Here is a 21,109-nt window from a genome sequence, read left to right as displayed (position 1 = left end):
CTCTCTCGGAAGGAAAAAAAACAAAAAACACATTTTGTTTCGTTTCCGAAGAGGCACGGTCGTGACTCTCGCGAAAGCACAACCGTGCCTCTCGCGAAAGGTAAAAAATAAAAACACGTTTTTTTTCGTTTTCGAGAGGCACGGTCGTGACTCTCGCGAAAGCAAAACAGTGCCTCTCGCGAAAGCAAAACCATGACTCTCGCGAAAAAAAAGAAAACGTGTTTTTTCATGTATTTTTTTTGTTCCAAAAGCTAAGGAAGACAGGTGGAAAACCGAAACGTCGACAAAAACCCGGAAAAAACCATTTAAAAAGCCGAAAACGCGTGCGAAAAACAAAATCTGGAGGAAGCCCCCAGAGCGCGACACGTGGCGGACGGCTGAGAGCGCGCCAAGTGATGCCGATCGTCGTGAAACTCCCAAAGAAGCGCTCATTAATTAGTTGCTCTCTCAAATCACATATAAGTTCATCTATTTGAAAAAAACAATTACGAATTTGGAAAAAGTAAGTTGAAAAGGATAGAGAAAAGAGAAAAAAAGGAATAAAGAAGTGGTCAAGTTGGTTACGCGTCGACCAAACTTGCGACGTGGGTTTGAATCCTAGCTCGTGCTCTTTTTTGCAGTTTATCTCAAGTTTAGAAAACGGGAAATAAAATAAAATATGGGCCGGCCCGACAAAGACGTGGGAGTAGCCGCTGCAGGCGCCGATTATCGAAAACAGAACGAACCAGCGCCTGCAACGTCAAATAAGAATTGCCTGGAGCGTTTATTTATTTTATTCTTATTTATATATTTTTATAAGTTTATATGGCTGAAAAATAATCCCAAAACTGCCTAACAGGCGTGCCTGGCATGCCGCCGAGCCGACCCGCATAGCTTTTGGGTTGTGCCTGGATTAGAGGGGACAACATGTGGGCCGGCACGGCATGGTCAGACTAATAATCATGCCACGGCGGGTTGAGCCGTGCCAGGCATGGTTACGATGGGCTGGGCCGTGCTAGGTCGGGCCGGCCCATTTTGCCAGCTCTGGTGTATGCTATACTGCTTACCCAAATCGAGCATTATGCATCTCTCTCGGATGTTGGATCTTTAGGAATAAACTGTCAGTATTCATTACAGGGTATCAAAAAAAAAAGCTCCCCAATCAAACAGAACAAATGGATCAGCCGGTTGGGCACATCGCTTGTATTGGCGCGGACACAGGCCAAACTAGCGACGCAAACGGATGAAAAACATGTCAGTTTGTGTTCCTGGCAGTTGGCCTAACAGAGCCGATCAAGCGATAAGTGCAATCTGCAAAAAGTTAGACGCTGCGTGCGGTGTTTCCTGCAAAATGTATGTAAAAACATCTTTTTTGCGAGTGTGGTGGTTTTATTGCATTTAATTCGCCATGGCAGCAGTTGGGTGATGTGGATGAACGAAATGTGATGGCAGACACCATGTGACTATGGCGGAGAAAGTGTGTGGAGGAGCCGGTGCCGCCGTTGCTGGTGTAGGATCGGCGTCGCCGGCGAGGCCACGGAGGAGACGAGTCAAGGTGAGGAGGCTGGCGTCCATGTATGTACATTGCCACACGGGCGGCGTCCCGACGCCCTGATGACGCACGCGATCGAGCTCATCGGGCCATTGAGCTGATCAGAGCGTCGAATCCGGTAGTCAATCGGCGCCTTGATAAGCAATCTACGTACGTGCGTGCAGTCCAATCCGAATACCACCAGATATCTAATCCGGTGGCAACCAGTCTTCCCCGCCATTGCCATTGCTTAGTTCCTACGCCTCCGGTCAGTCCCACTCCGATGACAATATGGCGAGGCCACCGCCTCGTGCGAGCTTGATATATAGCACAGGGCCCCTCCTCTTTTCATCGCAATCTTCTCGCCGATCAACTCCTCCGCAACCACAACCACCACCAAAGAGGTAAAGACCAGGCCATGCCGGCTCTTACGGCGAAGCGAGCGTCCTCGGAGCGGTGCGCGATCCGCCGCGAGCTCCACCGGCGCAGGAAGCTCGCCGCCGCGCCCAAAGGCGGGATCATCAGCAAGGACGCGTCGATCCAGAGCCAGAGCAAGCCGCCGGCTCCATCTGGAGCTGCCACCATGGAGACGTCGACCCAAGAAACGACATCAAGGGCAGAGCACGTCAAGAAGAAGATGCCATTGTTAGACTGTATTTACATGTGTATATTGTAACGTTGTATACCACCTCATTATATATATATATATATGTGATAGGTCATCCCTAGAGGGTTGTGCCGGTTTCCCTCAAAGCCTATTGTCTTACATGGTATCACGCTAGGTTACGTCCGCTTCCGCCTAAAAACCCTAAACCGTCGCCGCCGCCGCCACCGCCGCGCCCGCCGCAGCGCGACGTCCGCCGCTGCGTCCGGCTCCACCGCCACCGGTTTTCTGCCGGCCTCCCTCGCGGCACTTCTCTCGAGGCCGCTGGATGCCGCCTCCCTTCAGGCGCCGATCGGGACACGGAGCGTCGGCTCCCTCTTCGCGCTCCCGCCGGCTGCTACTTCGCCCGGGCAGGCGCTTGTGGCCCACACCACCGCCGCCCCGTCAACCGCGGCTGTCGCGCCCTCGGCCACTGCGCCGCTGGTGGCGGAGGACGTCGCGCTGGCAGGCTTCGCGGCGTCAACCGCGGCCATCGCGCCCTCTGTCACCGCGCCGGCTGCCCCTCTGACTGTCTCCACGGTGTTCTCACCTCAGCCAGTCTCCTCGATGGGATCGCAGCCGCCGCCGCCGTTTCACTTCGGCCATCTCATCACCATCAAGTTGTCGTCGGACAATTACATCTTCTGGCGCGCGCAGGTTCTTCCGCTTCTTGGGAGTCACTACCTGCTTGGCTATGTCGACGGCTCTCTCCCTTGCCCTCCTGCGCTGGTTGACAGCGTGCATGGTCCGGTCTATAATCCGGCTCACCGTGTCTGGACAGGGCAGGATCAGGCGAACCTCTCCTCCATCCAGGGGTCGCTCTCTCCGGCCGTTGCTGGGCTTGTTGTCTTCGCCAAGACGTCCCACGAGGCATGGACTATTCTTGAGCGCTCGTTTGCGGCACAGTCGCAGGCTCGTGTATCTGGGCTCCATCGCCAACTTGGGGAGTGTCAGAAGCTTGACTCCACCGCCACTGAGTTCTACAACAAAGTCAAGAGTCTCACCGACACGCTGGCCTCCATTGGACAGCCCCTCACCGACTCCGAGTTCAACTCGTTTATCGTCAATGGTCTTGATGAGGAGTATGACGCCCTAGTCGAGATCATCAATGAGAGGGGCAACTCCACGCCCATGCCAGCACACGAGGTCTTTTCACGCCTCCTGCTTACTGAGCAACGAGTCGAGACGCGCCGATCTAGGGGCAACGGCGCCCTCTCGGCAAACGCCGCCACCAAGGGTGGTCGCTCTTCTGCTTCATCCAGGGCTCCTTCGGGGCAGTCACCACCACCCGCCTCGGCCCCTCCTCCTACTGCGACGCTACCAGGGGCTGGCGGTCCACGTGTGTGCCAGCTTTGTGGTCGCGATGGGCACTGGGCCTCGAAGTGTCACAAGCGCTTCCAGCGGGGTTTTCTTGGTCTTGGCAATGACGGGAAGGATACACGCAACTTTGCTCGTCAGGTCGCCATGGCTGATCGTCCGCCGCCGCAGAAGCCATAGGGACACACTCAGTCCTACTCCATTGATCCCCACTGGTACATGGACTCTGGGGCGACAGAGCACCTGACCAGTGAGATGGGGAAGCTTCACACTCGTGAACCCTACCATGGCTCCGACAAGATCCACACCGCCAATGGAGCAGGTATGCACATCTCTCATATTGGTCAAGCATCACTTCTCACTAGACATGCCAATAGGAGTCTTCAACTTCGCAATGTTCTTCGAGTTCCATCTGTGACACGTAATCTTCTTTCAGTTCCTAAACTCACTCGTGATAATAATGTGCTTTGTGAATTTCATCCTTTTGATCTTTTTATTAAGGATCGGGGCACGAGGGACATTCTTCTTAGTGGGCGGCTCTGCCAAGGTCTCTATCGTCTGGAGCATCCTGGCGTCGCTCGCGTCTTTAGTGGAGTTCAGGTATCTCCGTCACAGTGGCATGCTCGTCTTGGTCACCCGGCCACACCTATTGTCCGGCATGTTTTGCGTCGTCATGAGCTTCCTAGTGTGTCTAGTAATAAAGATGTAGCAGTGTGTGATGCTTGTCAGCAGGAGAAGAGTCATCAACTTCCTTTTTCGGAGTCCAGTCGTGAGGTGAAACATCCTTTAGAACTTGTGTTTTCAGATGTATGGGGTCCTGCTCAGACTTCTGTTAGTGGTCATAATTATTATATCAGTTTTGTTGATGCTTACAGCCGCTTTACCTGGCTTTATCTTATCAAACGTAAATCTGATGTGTTTGACATTTTTGTTCAGTTCCAAAAACATGTTGAACGCCTTCTCAAGCACAAAATTGTTCATGTTCAGTCGGACTGGGGTGGCGAGTATCGCAACCTCAACTCCTTCTTTCAGTCGCTTGGGATCACTCATCGTTTAGCATGTCCACATACACATCAGCAGAATGGTTCAGTAGAACGTAAGCATCGTCACATTGTTGAAGCTGGTCTGACTCTTTTGGCCCATGCATCTGTTCCGTTTCGTTTTTGGAGTGATGCTTTCACCACTGCATGTTTTCTCATCAATCGTACTCCCACTCGTGTTTTGAATATGAAGACTCCCATTGAAGTTCTCCTTAATGAACAACCGGACTACACCTTTCTCAAGGTGTTTGGGTGTGCTTGCTGGCCCCATCTTCGTCCATATAACAAGCGTAAGCTCGAGTTTCGTTCCAAGAAGTGTGTTTTTCTCGGTTATAGCTCTCTTCATAAAGGATACAAATGTCTTCATGTTCCCACTAATCGTGTCTACATCTCTCAGGATGTTGTGTTTGATGAGCATGTTTTTCCCTTTGCCAACCTCCCTGTGTCCACTACCGAGCCACCTATCATGCATTCATCCTCTGTTGCTTCTGACCAATTTGATGATGTTGCATATTCTCCTCTATTGTTGCCTAACCATGGTGCAGGCACTGGTCGTGGGGCTCGTTTGGAGATTCTGGAAGCGCCATCTTCCTCTTCGTCGCCATCGCCTTCATCCTCGGCACCTTCTGTTGTGCATGAGGAGCACATGGCGCCCCTGCATGGCCTCGGTTTCCGTGCTCATGCACGGCCGATCGACGTCCTGGCCCGGTCGCCTCTGGCTTCTGGGCTGCCTTCGCCATCGTCGCGCCCTGCAACCCCGCCGACTGGGCCGGCCTCCTCGGTCCCCGTCTCGCCCAGGGCGTCGGGGCAGTCATCACCAGGCCTGGCCTCGCCCGCCCCTGCCTCGCCCAGGGTGTCTGGGCCCTTCTCACCAGGGCCGGCCTCGCCTGCTCTCGCCTCGCCAAGGCCGTCTGGGCCGGTGTCACCGGAGCTGGCCTCGCCCACCCTCGGTTCGCCCATGGCCTCTGAGCCCCTGTCGTCGGGCCAGTCTTCGCCATGCAGCCCGGAGTCGTCTGTCCCGAGCTCGCCTGAGGTGATTCCTGCATCTCCGGCGACCGTCACGTCTCCGTCACCTTCGCCTCCGCCGGCTCCTGCTACTGCTCTACGTCCACATACACGCAGTCGGAGTGGCATTTTTCAGCCTAAGCAACGTCACGATGGCACAGTTGCTTGGTTAGCGGCGTGCATGTCTGCTGCTCTCGCAGATCCATCCTCTGAGCCACGCACGTATCAAGCTGCTATGCGCATTCCTCATTGAAGAGAGGCCATGGAGCAGGAGTATCAAGCGCTTCTTCGCAATCAGACATGGACTCTTATTCCTCCACAATCACGGGTAAATGTCATTGATTCCAAATGGGTTTTCAAAGTGAAGAGGCATTCTGATGGGTCCATTGAGCGCTATAAGGCTCGTCTGGTTGCTCGTGGTTTTCGACAGCGTTTTGGACTTGACTATGAAGACACCTTCAGTCCAGTGGTCAAGCCTACTACCATCAGACTTCTTCTCTCTCTGGTTGTTACTCGAGGTTGGTTTCTTCGTCAGCTTGATGTTCAAAATGCTTTTCTTCATGGTGTCTTGGCGAAGGAGGTTTACATGCGCCAGCCTCCGGGTTTCTCTGATCCGGATCGCCCTGATCATCTCTGTCGTCTGTCCAAGGCAATTTATGGTCTGAAGCAGGCTCCTCGTGCTTGGCATGCTCGTCTTGCAATGGCTCTTCGTGCTCATGGTTTTGCATCATCAACTGCTGACTCCTCATTGTTTCTTCTTCAAAGGCCTGAGGTTACTATGTACTTGTTGGTCTATGTAGATGATATCATTTTGGTCAGCTCCTCTCAGTCGGCTGCTACTGCGCTTGTTCGCTCACTTGGTGCTGATTTTGCGGTCAAGGACCTTGGGAAGCTTCATTACTTTCTTGGTGTGGAGGTTACTTCTCGTGCTGCTGGCCTTGTTATGACGCAGAAGAAGTACTCTCTGGATTTGTTGCAGCGAGCTGGGATGCTTAAGTGCAAACCGACAACTACACCCATGTCTACCACTGATAAGCTCAATGCTGTTGATGGTGTGCTTCTTTCTTCTTCTGATGCGACCGAGTACCGGAGTATTGTTGGTGGGCTCCAGTACTTGACGATCACGCGACCAGACATTTCCTATGCTGTTAACCGAGTCTGCCAGTATCTGCAGTCACCCCGTGACACTCATTGGTCTGCTGTTAAGCGGATTTTGCGCTATATTCGTTTCACGGTGGCTCATGGTTTGCATATTCGGCCGTCTGACTCTGGTTATCTTTCAGCATATTCTGATGCAGACTGGGCTGGCAATCCGGATGACAGGCGATCCACGGGGGGTTATGCTGTCTTCTTTGGCTCTAACCTGATTGCCTGGAGTGCTCGGAAACAGGCTACTGTCTCGCGTAGCAGTACTGAGGCTGAGTATAAGGCTGTGGCCAATGCCACATCAGAGATTATCTGGGTACAGTCCTTGCTTCAGGAGTTAAGTATACCCCAATCACAGCCTCCTGTTCTTTGGTGTGATAACATCGGTGCTACATATCTTTCTGCAAATCCGGTATTCCATGCCCGAACGAAACACATTGAAGTTGACTATCACTTTGTGCGTGAACGTGTCTCTCAGAAGCAACTACAGATCAAGTTTATTTCTTCCAAGGATCAACTTGCTGACATCTTCACCAAGCCATTGCCTTTGCCACAGTTTGAGACTTGCAGGCGCAATCTTACCCTTCTAGATTCATTAGAAAGTGGCTAAGATTGAGGGAGGGTGTTAGACTGTATTTACATGTGTATATTGTAACGTTGTATACCACCTCATTATATATATATGTGATAGACCACCCCTAGAGGGTTGTGCCGGTTCCCCCCAAAGCCTATTGTCTTACATCCATCTTCGTCGTCGATCCGGGTGAAGAAGGGCATGACGGTGAAGGTGCGCACGCGCGCCGGGATCCTGCCGACGGGGCACTGCCTCCTGCTCTGGCTCGCCGCCCGCGTCGTCTCCGACGCAGCAGATGACGACGGCTACATCCAAGTGATGTACAACGGCAACTTCCCCCGCGACGACCCCCTCCGAACCGTACGCGTCGCCATGGACGACGTCAGGAGCATGCCCGCCATCGTCGAGAGCTAGAGTCGCTCAAGCAAGGGCGCTCAAGGATGTTCTCGCTCGCTAGCTGCTCTTTGTAAACCACACGTGATGCATCGAGCTACTGCAGAAGCAAGGATGGATGGCCAAATTGGGTGTACACAATGCACCAATTCAGAGTGTCTGACTGCATGGAAGGGGGACTGCCTCGTGCACTGTCATAGAGAGTAATACTGTAGCCCGTTCGTTAGCTGCCAATGTCGAGGGATACCAGACTTGTGTCTGGATTCTGGACAGGAGATCCCCTGGACTATATTGCTTCTGCAATCTAGTAGCTGATGTAATGAAACTATATTTGAGAATCAATAAAGCTGCCATGACTGCTTTCCCTCCAAAAAGTAGAGGAGAATCTATTGTTATGTGAACCTTCGTCAGTCATTTACAGTAGGAGTACAATTTTGTCTACATGCTGGGCGGTGGGTGTTTCCATCCTAGCTAGTGTAGAAAATGCAAATGAAACTAGCTCCTCAACAGGTTCTAAACACAAGGTTTAATATACATTTCCGTTTGCTACCCGATTTGTAGCAGTGATCGGTTGGCAAGGCATAAAATAAATCAAGTTAACTATTTACAGCCTCTTTGTGATGAACTGGCAAACTATAAGTGCCACCAGCTTTACTTAAGTAGAGTACCTGCTTTCATGATCTTGTGTTGTCACTGACTAAGTGACCATGCTATTGGTCCGGGCATTTATATGCGATGGCATGATCATCGACTTTCTAATGAGAGTTGCAGAAAATGTATATGTTATAGGTTGTGATTTAGCTATCCTCATGACTTTGGCAGTACAAACCTAGCATGCCTGTATTTTCAGCATTTTCGCACGTCTTCAGATTATTTGCTGTTTTTATAGTTACAGTTATGATGTGCTACCATTTGCTCAAATAAAGTGTGCCTGTAAATATTACCTACAGATATCATGTAAGCATGCATCAACCCCCTGTGCATGCTGAGCTCTATAAAAGGTTAATAATGTAACAATAGCTTCTTTTCAGGGTTTAAGCAGCATGAAGAACTTGTTCCAGTGTCCCAAGCAGCCAACATTTTGCCGCAGACGACATTTTTTGCTGGCAGCTTGGAATAAGCTGCAGAGGATTCAGGACGGGACTTAGTTTTCTGTTTAACTCAAATGATGTCATGATTTTTCAACATAACTTGCCTGTATATTCTTGTTTGGGAGCCTGCTCTACATGAGCAACAAGAACACAGAGAAGGTACATACTCCACAGTTACATATGACACAAAGAACTTGCTGGAGATATCCATCAAGTTCAGAACTTTCTGGCAACATTACCCCACATCTTTTCCATAACGAAATATCACAAGGCATCACAGAATAGATTGGTCAGAATAAATTGCCTTGCATATGACAAGCATAGGTTACATAATTTGATAAAAATAAATTCGTTCAAAAGTAATTCACATGGCATGGCTTTGACAGTATATGTAGATTATTTCCAGCTAAATGTCCTCACGTCTCTGAAACAAAATGATCGAAATGCACGAGGTAACATGATAGCTTCATCTAAATAAACTGGCCAGACATAAATATCTCGAGGACAACAATATCTCTCGAAACAGCAGAGGTTATTTCATCGACACTTCAGGTTTGTGTATCGTCGATTCTTCTTAGCTCTCGCATCAAATCAGTAGCATCCTAGCAAAACTTGGACAAGTAAAAGAACTGGAAAGAGCTGAATCTTCTTCACGTGCCTCCGTCCAGTGCATAAGAATTGAAAATGAACCACATTTTTCAGATATACACAATAGTTGCAAGGGCTTTCAGGAAAATAAACAACTTGTTTGTTCTTCAATCTCTCTCACAAGTAGCATGAAATAAGTAGCATACAAACACATGAAAGAAGGACAATGATGTTTCTATCTCAAAATCTATACTGCAATAAGAAAACAGACACGTGCATGAATGCATTATCCACTGTTGGCCAAACTTATGGCCATCTTAAAGATGGACAGAAACAACACCACAAGAAAATGGAAGTAGCAGCAGACCAGGATCATCAGATAAATGATAAACAAGAGCTCAGAGGGTTGTTAATCTGCTCATGGAAGGGACAACAGGGCAAGTTCCTTCTCATACAAGAGGTGTCAGAACTAAGCAATGCTCAACATGGCCACGACCACCTTACTAACAACACTACAAACTCAAGAAACCCAAGCAAGGAATAAAATTCCGATATTGGTAAAACAAGCATTCAAGAAACCCAATTATCCAAGTGTTCATTTTACAAACATAAGTATAGTCTTTGGTACAGATGTTAAGAAAAGATTGTTAAATGCTGAATCGTAATCCATGGATAATTGCCTTCCAAGTAGATACCAAAGATGACACGCTAACCAAATCTGAACATAGATACATGAAGAAAAAAAATCAAGTGGGACCTCAGGAGCCATTCTACATCCAATTTTTTCCTAGCGCATCATTGAACATCTGAAACTTACCAGATCAACTTCAGAAAAAAAAAACGGATAGGCAAATCAAATATGCAATACAGTTGCAGTGCAACTAAACCTGTCTCAATCCCAACCAAACACAACCAAATTTAAGCAGGGGGTGGACACAGACTTACTAACCAGAATTCAGCTAGCAGTGCACTAACTTGCAAGTGTTAATAGCTATAAAAACTGGAACATGCATTTCTATCCATAAGCTGTCAAATATCATCAGAAGATAACAGACACGGTCAACTACATTATACAGGTTGACCATAGCTTATTTAACACTTGTCCGAGCTGCAAAACTCAGATTTTAACTAACAAAAATGCACAAAACTAAGAGGAATAACTGCTAGAATTCAGTTCATATACCTGAGGCTAGCAATCATGGAAGAAACAATGACTGAACGTACATTTCATCCTCTATTCTTTGCTAGCAATCATGTTCAAACGCAGTATCTGCTCATACCTTGCTCGAAAATAGCACCTGACAAGCCACGGAGGAGATTTGTCGTATGGGATTGCATTCCATGGTTGCAAGCCCCACGGATTTCATCATTTCTATAATAAGGTGTTCTGTCTTTTCATTTCTTCTCGTGTAATTGTTCAACCAGTTCTCTTCTTTGACCTCACGTGATATATCAGTCCTCATACCTGATAGCAACGGTTCTGGGCAATTATCTCCTGAATCCATGATTGCATCTTCATGAAAAATCAACAGCCTACATCGTGTGAAGATAATGGCATAGGTAGTTACAGAACCTACAAAAATAAACTGAAAATTTTACACCGTGCAGAACAAAGAGTAACATCAAAGCCATCTATACAATGAGAAAAACGCTATGGAAATTTGCAACTAATAAACAAAATCATGAATGAATACAAACCATAAATAAAACCCACAACAACTGAATAAAAGCAGTCAGCAACAGGATAACTGGCATCACATAGAATTTTGCAGATGTGATGTTCCACTCCAGGTAGAATGTGCCCATTTGCCATGTATAACAAGTTCAGTTGAAGGTCGACCTGCCGGTTCAACTTTCAAGTATTACTGTTCTTCTGTAACTTGGAAGTCCAGTTATTCAAGGATACATCAGGCTACTTTCTCTGCGACTCCCAAAGGGACCCAAGTTCTGATACTTGAGACCCAAGGGATTTTTTAAATATAGTTTCTCTGCATTTCCCTGAGGAACCCAAGTTCTGAAACTTCAGATTCCATCTGCTGTTTGTAGTTCTCCATAGCAGAAGAAGTACACAAGAAAAGAGTACATGTCTATCCATTCTATTCTACCTATTTGATTACTTTGTCTCATTGTTTGATGTAGCTTTCTGCTACTTAATCCACTACTCATCAGGGAAGATTTAGTCAGAATAACCCCATAACATGGTATCCATGAAATAGCCAAACAGGTCAGAAACATGGGCAGTCAAGAATAAGTACAAACTCTTATACCTTTCACCAGCCAAACTTGAGTTTTACCCAACGTTTACGAGTCGACGAGTCGATGAGTCGTTCGAAGGTTGAGACTCATAGACTAATCGTGACTAGTCTAGACTACTGCTGGACTAGTCGACATGGTACTGTAGTTCACAACTGCAGTAGTCAATTACCAAAACCTAGTATTAATATGTAATAGTATATACTATAGGAAGTGCATTGGAGCGCCAATTTGTCCTGCAGATTAGGCCAGTAAGCATATTTCCATGTTGGGCCTTGCTCCTAGTTGGCTTCTTGCAGGATCCTTCCATGGATCATATTGCTCATTGGCCTGAGCTGCAGCTGCTGAAACAATACTTGAGATATTTCCGGCGTAGACATTGCACTTCAGACCTAAGGATCTTGAAACTGAAGCAAACAAAACGAAATAAGGAAGAGGGCAGGGGGTAAAAATCGAATCGAAGAAGGGAAGAAGAGAAGGGAGAAATTACTTTGCTAGTATGCTTGCTTGCTTACTGCAACCTGAGGGACGAGCGGATCCAGTAGCCAGAAGGCAGCAGAGGGAGGGAGACCGTAGGGACAGATCTAGGGAGAGCAGAAGCAGTGGAGGGAGAGGGCCAGAGCAGAGGAGTGCAGATCCATGGAGAGCAGAAGCAATGAAGGGAAAGGGGCAGGGTGGCTGGCTCACTTATCCCCTCCCAATCCCTAAAAAAAAATTGAGTCGAACGACTCAAGGTGCACGACTAGTCTAGTCTAGTCTACGACTAGTCCTTCGACTCCTCGACTCGGCGAACTAGTCTACACGAGATTTCTAGTCGACACCCAGAATGCGACTCATAGACTAGTCTAGCGACTAGTCTCGACTAGTCCCTCGACTCGTAATCAATGGTTTTACCTTGCCAATTTTTTTTTTTGCAGAATGCAAATGAGGGTACTTTTGAACTCGTATGGAACTAATGAGCATACCAAATAGTTGTGTGCCAACAAAGTATGTTCATCACAAGTGCCAACCGTTAGCACGACAATAGTTGCGTGAATTAGCAAGTGTGCGTCCATGTTTGATTTTCTTTGACAAATTGTAAGCAGTCTCCACTTTGTCCATCTCCAGCAGCCTGTTGTTCAGTTTGCTATACACAACTCTCCCTAGACAGAAGCCTTTCCTAAGTGATTCCTCCACCACGGAAACAGCAGCATCAACCTTACCCACATTGCAAAGCCCATTTACAATAAACTCGTAGATTTCTTTATCGGAAGGATACCCGCTCTCTTGCATCTCCTCCCAAATCTTTAACACTGTCCCGCTTTTCCCAAACCTGGCAAGCCTTTCAAGCAGAAGCTTATATGCTTTCAGGGATATTGTACAACCAGCCTTCCTACTCTTTTGGTAGATCATCAGAGCAGCGTGAGGGGGGCCAAACGTGCAAAGCGGCTCGATGAATGATGTAATTACGCCTGTATCTGGCAGAACTCCTTGAGCCAACATTTCATCAAACATTTGAAGTGCATCAGCCACCCTGCGCGTTTTCAAAAGGGCTCCAATCATCTTGCAGTATGTGTCACTGTTTGGAGGACAATTATTTTCCACCATATCCTTGTAATAACTGATGGACCTGTCCAAATCACACAGTGAGATAAAATTGAAAACCAGTGCATTGTAGGCCATTGTACTTGGACCATATCCCTCTTGAACCATTTTCTCAAACACCCTGAGTGCCTCCTCGGCCTGCCCTCCCCAGTGCCTCGATGAGATGGCAATGCGAAACATCATCCGGCACTAGCCCATCCTCCAGCATCATTGCCCAGAAATGCTCCAGCTTATCAACCCTCCCAAACCTAGCCCAGCCGCCAAGCACGTCATTGTACACTTGCTTATCAAGAACGAAAGGTTGTCCATGGGCGGCTTGTATCAGCGAGCTAGCGACCCCAACATGTGACCTCCGGCAGAGACATTCGATGAGAGCAGAGAAGGCCTCCTTTCTGTGGCAAGTTTGCTCGATTCCTATCCCCAGTTGGTCGCTCTGGAGCAGTTGGACGGCCTTGTTGACCTGCCTGGCGGCAACCAGGGTATCCATGATGATCTGCAGCGTGATTAGGTCCGGCAAGATGCCGTTTTTCCGCATTACCTCCACGGCAGGCTCGACGAAGGTGAAGAACTTCCTCCTGCCCAGAGCCCTGATGACGATGTTGCAGGTCTGCACGGAAGGGGGGAGCTTGGCGCTGGAGATGGCCCAGTCGAAGAGGCCGACGGTGGCGGAACCGCTGAGGTTGCCGCGGCTGACCACATCGGAGAGAACCTCCGGGGAGAGGGCGTCGAGCCCCGTGGAGGAGAGGGCTCGGTGGAGGGCGGCGCGGCCGGGGGGTTTCTGGAGGAAGACCCCGCGGAGGCGGTCCGCCAGGGACAGGAGGGTGGTAGTGGGAGGAGGAGGAGGGGGATGAGCTGCTACAGGATCGGGATTGTGGCAAACGGGGTGAAGGGGAGTGGGGGTTGGTGCTGATTTGGTGGGGTTCGTAGCGGAGAGGAGGCGGATGGAGGAGACGACCATGTCGGCGGCGGAGGTGGAATAGCTGAGGCTACGACGGAGGAGGAGGTGGGCCATTCGGAGGCTCACCGGATCAATAGTTTGGCAGACTCGCTGTTGTGGCGTCCGGCAGCAGAGGCGGAACGGGATCCTCTGCAGAGGGTGACTTGCCGCAAAGCTCTTTTTACCGGAGCCGGTACCTACCGGTGCAGCATCCAGCATAGAATCACTCTGAGATTGGTGCATGCATGGTCTCATCTTACAATTGGAGTTAAAAGCACCAGGAATTCTACAACTTGCTCTCAATGTGATGGTTTGGTCCTAGAGCTTGCATTTTGACTTTACCCAGTTCCAAAACTTGCATCAGATGTGCAAATTTAGTTATGACCAATGAAAGAGTACCATGTGGACGCGTGGGTGCCGACCCGGTCAGCACTCGGCATTTTGCAAAGAGGCCCCTGCCATTGCTTCGAATCTACCCGCACTACACACGAAAACTTATCACAAGATTTCTCCCCCCAAAAATTTCACACCATCACTCCGGCCACAAATTGCAAACGAATTCCTATTTCCATCCCAAGACCTGAAAGCGTGCTAGCTAGCTACTCTTTGGGTGGTCATCTAGTTGATCTCAACACATGTAATTGTAATGTTGATTCAAACCCCGGTTTTATTTAGCTTGGGTACTACTTCCTCCATCTCATAATACAAGTGTTTTTGACATTACACTAGTATAAAAAACGCTTTTGTATTATGGAACGGAGTACTTAATTATGGGACGGAGGGAGTACTTACATTATGGATTATGGGGGATTATGGGATGGAGTACTTAATTATGAGATGGAGGGAGTACTTAACTTAAAGAGTCAAAGTGCTAGTATTTGCTTGCGTATATAAACATCAAGCGGGGACAGACTTAGAGAACTTCATGCGAAGGGATTTTGAAATGAGCGGACCGTTGGGCGCTTCCCAAGGCGACGGACTGCGCTCCCCGCCTCGGTCGCCTCCGGCCTCGGCCTCAGGGGGCTGGGAGGTGGTCAGGCGCGGCGCTTGGCCCTCTCCGGCGGGGACGGGGCAGACCGTGAGGGATGGCGCGGTGCTGGCTCCGGTAGGCGGTCGGTTTTGGGCGCTGGCTGCGGACGAGTCGGAGGTCGAGGAGGACTCGGATCCGGTGACTAGGGAGGGGTTCCTGGCGCCGACGAGGCCGTCACTCGGCGACTTTGTGGCCTGTGCGCTTACGTCGGGGCCCGGAGTCGTGAGAGCGCGTCGCCGCTTCGCTCCGGGAGGCCGGGGCTCGCGCGCAGTCGAGATCAGAGCTTGGCGACCCTCCACGTCGGCGGGCAGGGGCTCGCCGTCCTCTGGGGGTGCCGCGAGGGACATCCGTGTTAGGACGGCGGCGACGCTTCTCGCTCCGGTGGACTCGGAGGTGGAGTGGCCGTGCCTTACGTCGTCGGCGGGGGCCGGACGGGCGGCGGAGGCGGAGGCGGCGGCGCCGCAGGCTGCGGAGGGTGGCGCGGCGTCTCCGAGGCCTAGGGTTGGCAGCGTCGGGCCCGGGGCCGAGGTGGGCCAGCGGGGTCGCGGGCCAGCCCAGGAATCAGGTTCGGCAGGCGGTGAAGGGCCGCGCTCTGGAGGAGATAGCGAGTCCCGGGGGAAGGGAGGCCTGGCGATCAGTGGGCCGGTGGGTCCCGTCCAGCCCATGGCGGGCCTGCCTCGGCCTTGGCCCAACCCCGGCTCATATTTATGGGTGCGCCGCGGCTGCCTTGACCCCTCGCTAGGGTTTCCTGCTTCTAGATCGGAGGTGCGGCGCTGGGCTCGCCGTGCCAGATCCATCCAACTCATTTCCCCACCCCCCCCCTCTCTCCATTTCTTTTGCGGCGGTGGTGATGAACGGGCGGCGCGCGGAGAAGAGGCCTATGGAGCCCCGATCTCAGATGGGGAGCGGCGCCGGGAGCGCGAGCTGCGGGAAAAGGCGAAGAAGGAGCAGCGAGCTAGGAATGGTGGCAGATTTGAGAGGAGCTATGAGCCGGAGGGGCGCGAGGGGGAGTGGGGTCCCCCTCCCCCATGGTGGATCCAGCAGCAGGAAAGAAGGAAGAAGAAGAAGGAGATGGCTCGGCGTCGGGAGCTGGAACGCAAGCCCGCGGATCTCCCCAGATATGGTGGTGGCCACGGAGATCCGCTGGCCAAGAAGGCCCGGGCATCGTCCGATCCCTTGGCTGTGTCCCTCCCCCCGGGCGCGAAGGGCACCGTGGGCGAGCCCATTCCGGTGGAGGACGGGTCGGAGGTTATGGAAGTGGAATGTTTCAAGTGCGGGAGGCTTGGTCATTTCCAGTCCAAATGCAAATTCCAGCCTTTGTGTGTGCTCTGCAAGGAGGAGGGACATGCTTCCGCTCATTGCCCGACGAGGGGTCGGCAGCCTAGCCTACAGATTATGGGCAGTGCAATTTCAGGGGAGGGCTTTTTCTGCTTGCAGTTTGAAGAGGAGGAAGAGCTGGAGGGCCCTCGGCTCCCCTCGGTTGGAAACGCGGCAATCCTTTCCGCGGAGCCAGGCAGCCTCAACCTGCGGGTTCTCATTCAGGAGCTCAAGCACATGGTCACGGGGGACTGGGACTGGCAAGTCACGCAAGTAGGCGAAGACGATTTCATGGTGGTGTTTCCCTCCGCGGACCTTCTTCACATGGCCCGGACCAGTGGCAAACTCTTCCTCTCCATTAACGACATCACTGCTAGGGTGCGGGATGTGGTCCATGAGGTGCTTCCACCAATGGTGATGCCAGAAGCTTGGGTGCGGCTCCATGGGATTCCTGAGAAGCATCGCAAGATTGAGCGCATCAAGGAGGCCTTTAAGATGCTGGGCCGACCCATTCTGGTTGATGAACTCTCCCTCATTAAGTTGGGTCCGGTGAGGATGAAATTGGCTTGCAAGTCGCCGGCTAAGCTGAATGGCACGGTGGAGGTCTGGTTTAATCACGAAGGATATCAGATCAAGGTGGAGCTAGAACGGATGCCCAGAAGGTTGGGTGAGGGCGGTGGAGCCTCGGGGGCGGGCCCATCCGCTCCCCCGCCAGACAGCCAGCAGGGAAAGGGCGACCCTAGCAAGCAAGGGCCTTCCGCGGGCAAAGCCCCCAAGGCAGCTGCCATTGGGGCGCCCATACCTGGGACGGGGGCGTCTCAGAAGGAGGCAGCCGGCTCCGGCGCGAAGGTGGGGGGCCAAGATGTGGTGATGGGCGAGATGGCGGACGACCCCGAAGACAGCATCCAAGACACTTCTATCGACACCGAGACATGGGAAAAACTGGGTGTGATCGCGACTCAAGACACGGCTGTCAGCCTTCCCCCCCTCGCCCGCTCTCTGGATCCGTCTTTCGAGGTCCTGGGCTCCAGCCTGACAGCTCCATGTGCGCCTCTCCCTCTTGTGGCAAGGGGGTACGGGGCCATGCCGGGCTCCCCACCCCGAGGGGGGGGGAGGGCTCGGGGCTGGAATGCGTCCTCATGGACTCGGACCCAACTCCGGCCTCTGACAGGCGCCTGTCGAGTGGCTCTGGCCGACAGGCCAAGAAGACTGCGGGGAGGAAGGCGGGGAGCAAGACGGTGGTCTCGGAGGTTGCGGGGTCGGTTTCGGCGCTAGGAGGCGATTTGGGCGCGGCTCTGGTGGCGTCAGGGCCGGCAGTCAAGGCCAAGCGTACTAGGGCAACTCCGGTGTCGTCTCGGGCTCCTAGCGCTCGCGCCAAGGCCAAGCTCGGAGACATGACCTCTCTAGAAAGTGCAAAGCTTCGCGCTGCTGACAAGAACATGGACACGACAGGTAACCTCCTCCCCTCCTTTAAGATTTTGAATGCTTTCTCTGATGAGCATCTCGCCGAGATTCTGCATGATAGTGGCGTAGCGCTAGACTCCTCGTCTCTGGATTTGATTTCTTTATTGCGTGCGCGCGAAGAGGCCCAGGCTGCCCTCGCGGAAGCAGCTGCCAGGTGTGCGGCTGCTCAGGCGGTCGAAGCCACGGACGCAGCATCAGTAGGGGCTGATGTTGTCGACATGCCCATGGAGGGAGCTGAGGCCGAGGCGGCCTTGGTCTTGCCTTCTTCCAGTCGAAAGCCGGCTAGGAAGCGTGTGGCCAAGGCGGTCTCCTCCCGTGGAGTCCGCTTGCGTAACAGGATTATCTAATGCGTTATTTATTCTGGAATATCCGCGGATGCGGGCACGTGGGGCGTCGCACGCAGCTCCGCGAGTACATGTCCAAAGAACTCATTGACTTTGTGGCGCTCCAGGAGACTATTAAAGCCGATTTCTCCTTTAGAGACCTTTTGGCGTATGATCCGCTCCAGCGTTTTGATTGGTTCTGGATCCCGTCTGTCGGCCTCTCTGGGGGTCAACTGATGGGTTGCAACAAGGATGTGTGTGAGGTTATATCGTGGGAGGGCGGCACGTTCTATATAGCTGCCACTATCCGTCACCGGGTCTCCCAAGCTTCTTGGGTGATCGCGAGTGTTTATGGGCCGGCGGATCACGCGAGGTCCGCTATTTTCTTGGATGAAATCACAGCTATGGTGGGGGCCAAACAATCGTTCAACCTACCAGTGGTGGTAGGAGGTGATTTCAACTTGATCCGCTCGGGGGCGGACAAAAGCAACAACAATATTGACTGGGCTAGGGTGTCCATGTTCAATAATGCCATTGCGTACGCTGCCCTTCGGGAGATCGCGCGTACTGGGGCCAGATACACTTGGACTAACAAGCAACGTGAGCCAATCAGATGTGTCCTGGACCGTGTCTTTTGCACTAGTGACTGGGAGGCGCTGTTTCCTCTCTGTACTTTAGTGGCGGAAACGCGCATAGGATCCGATCACGTCCCGCTGATTTTGTCCTCAGGGGAGGACAACGTGCGTCGTAGTCATAGATTCTTCTTTGAGACAGCTTGGTTCGAACATGAGGGTTTCAGCCAGCTAGTCACAAATCGCTGGTCCCAGATCGGCAACCAGTTGGGGCGTCAACGAGGACCAGTTGAGTTCTGGTCCTCAGCGGCTGCGGCTTTGCGTGCTTTCCTTAGGGGCTGGGGAGCTAACCATGGTAGCGAGTCCAAAAGGGAGAGGGAGCGCATTACGGCAGATATAGCCCTCCTCGACTCGCAGGCTGATATTAGAACCTTCTCTGGTGACGAATGGGAGCTTAGATACTCTCTTGAACATCAGGTCCTGGCTATTCTCAGGGCGGAGGAGGAATACTGGCGCCGTAGGGGTGGTGTCAAGTGGGTAGTGAAAGGCGATGCAAACACAGGATACTTTCACGCTTACGCTAACGGTCGCAAACGGAAGAGCACTATCCTTAGGCTCCAATCAGAACGTGGGACGCTGATATCTCAGAACGATATAGCGAAGTACATCTATAGCTTCTTCGTTGAGCTGTTGGGAACAGCTGAGGTGAAAAACCTAAGTCTTAGGGCAGACTTTTGGGGCATGCACGAACGAGTCTCGCAGCAGGAAAACGACGCCCTTATGGTGTCCTTTTCGGCCCAGGAGATTGATTGCGCGCTTGCGGGTATGAAGAACGACACGGCCCCAGGGCCTGACGGCTGGCCGGTGGAGTTTTTCAAGCGCTTCTGGCCGCTGCTTAGGGACTTATTCCAAGCAATCATAAACGGCTTCGCCCTAGGTACGGTTGACCTGTCTCGTCTGAATTACGGGGCCATCTGCCTAATCCCCAAGGTCAAAGGGGCAGAAGCTATTACACAGTTTCGGCCGATTACGCTCATCAATGTTCCCTTTAAATTGTGCGCCAAAGCTTATGCTTCTAGGCTAGCGACGGTCGCCCAACAAGTTATTAGTTCGAGCCAAACTGCTTTCCTGAAGGGTAGGAACATCCTGGAAGGGCCCATTGCTCTTACGGAGATTGTACACGAGTTAAAACGAACACAGGAGCAGGGTGTCATTATTAAGTTAGATTTCGAAAAAGCTTATGACCGCGTAAATTGGGAGTTTATTCGCGAGGTCTTCCTCAAAAAGGGTTTTGAGGAAGGGTTTGTTCACCGGATCATGAGCCTGATCTCGAGTGGCAACACCTCGGTCATTGTTAATGGCGAGATGGGGAAATATTTCCGTAACAGGAAAGGGCTTAGACAGGGCGATCCCATATCCTCACTTGTCTTTAATTTTGTGGCAGATGCAATGGCAGCCATGTTGACCAAGGCCAGGGAGGCCGGCCACATCAAGGGGTTAGTCTCGCACCTCATCCCGGGTGGAGTGACTCACTTACAATACGCAGACGACACCCTGCTGTTGTTTAAGCCAGATGATCACAGTATCGCTTCGATTAAACTTTTGCTACTAGCCTTCGAGCTCCTCTCCGGACTCAAAATCAACTTTACAAAGAGCGAGGTCATAACCATGGGGATGGACGACCAGCAAAGCTTACGTACCGCAAACCTCCTTAATTGCAAGCTAGGGAGCTTTCCAATTAAGTACCTAGGGCTTCCAATCTCCAACCGCAAACTTTCGATACTAGAATGGGAGCCCCTGTACGGGAAAGTGGCCAATAGGGTAAGCCCGTGGCGAGGGCGCTTCATGTCCTCCGCTGCAAGGCTCATTCTCACAAACTCGAGCCTCTCTTCCCTTCCCCTCTTCACTATGGGGATGTTTTTGCTTGCCGATGGGGTACATGCCAAGCTAGACACGCCTAGATCCAGGTTCTTCTGGGAAGGAACTGGCATCAAAAGGAAGTACCACCTCGTCAAGTGGGCGGCGGTTTGTAGGCCTAAGAAATTTGGGGGATTGGGAATCCTAAATTCCAAACTTATGAATGTTGCCCTTCTAGCCAAATGGTGGTGGCGGTTGACCCAAGATGAGTCGGGGCTTTGGGCAAAGCTGCTTAAAGCCAAGTACTTCCCGCATGGGAACCCATTCACAGCCTCGGCCAACGGATCCGTGTTTTGGAGAGGGATTCAAGCGGTGCGGCCTGCTTTCGATTTAGGGGCCAATTTCCAGACCAACAACGGACTATCCACTAGGTTTTGGCTTGATCACTGGCTGGGCGATTCCCCC

General features: G+C 51.5%; 1 non-coding gene and 1 pseudogene across 1 annotated transcript; both read right to left on the bottom strand.

The window, feature by feature from the left end:
• Positions 1 to 8,981: 8,981 nt before the first annotated feature.
• LOC119267780 lies at positions 8,982 to 14,214 on the bottom strand (annotated as a pseudogene).
• On the bottom strand, positions 9,703 to 9,798 carry LOC119273883. The gene has a single exon (XR_005135018.1). It is a non-coding gene; the product is annotated as a small nucleolar RNA snoR1 (small nucleolar RNA).
• Positions 14,215 to 21,109: the final 6,895 nt, after the last annotated feature.

This window comes from Triticum dicoccoides, chromosome 3A (genome assembly GCF_002162155.2).
Source record: "Triticum dicoccoides isolate Atlit2015 ecotype Zavitan chromosome 3A, WEW_v2.0, whole genome shotgun sequence".
NCBI lineage: Eukaryota > Viridiplantae > Streptophyta > Magnoliopsida > Poales > Poaceae > Triticum > Triticum dicoccoides.
This window is presented reverse-complemented; position numbering and strand designations above follow the sequence as displayed.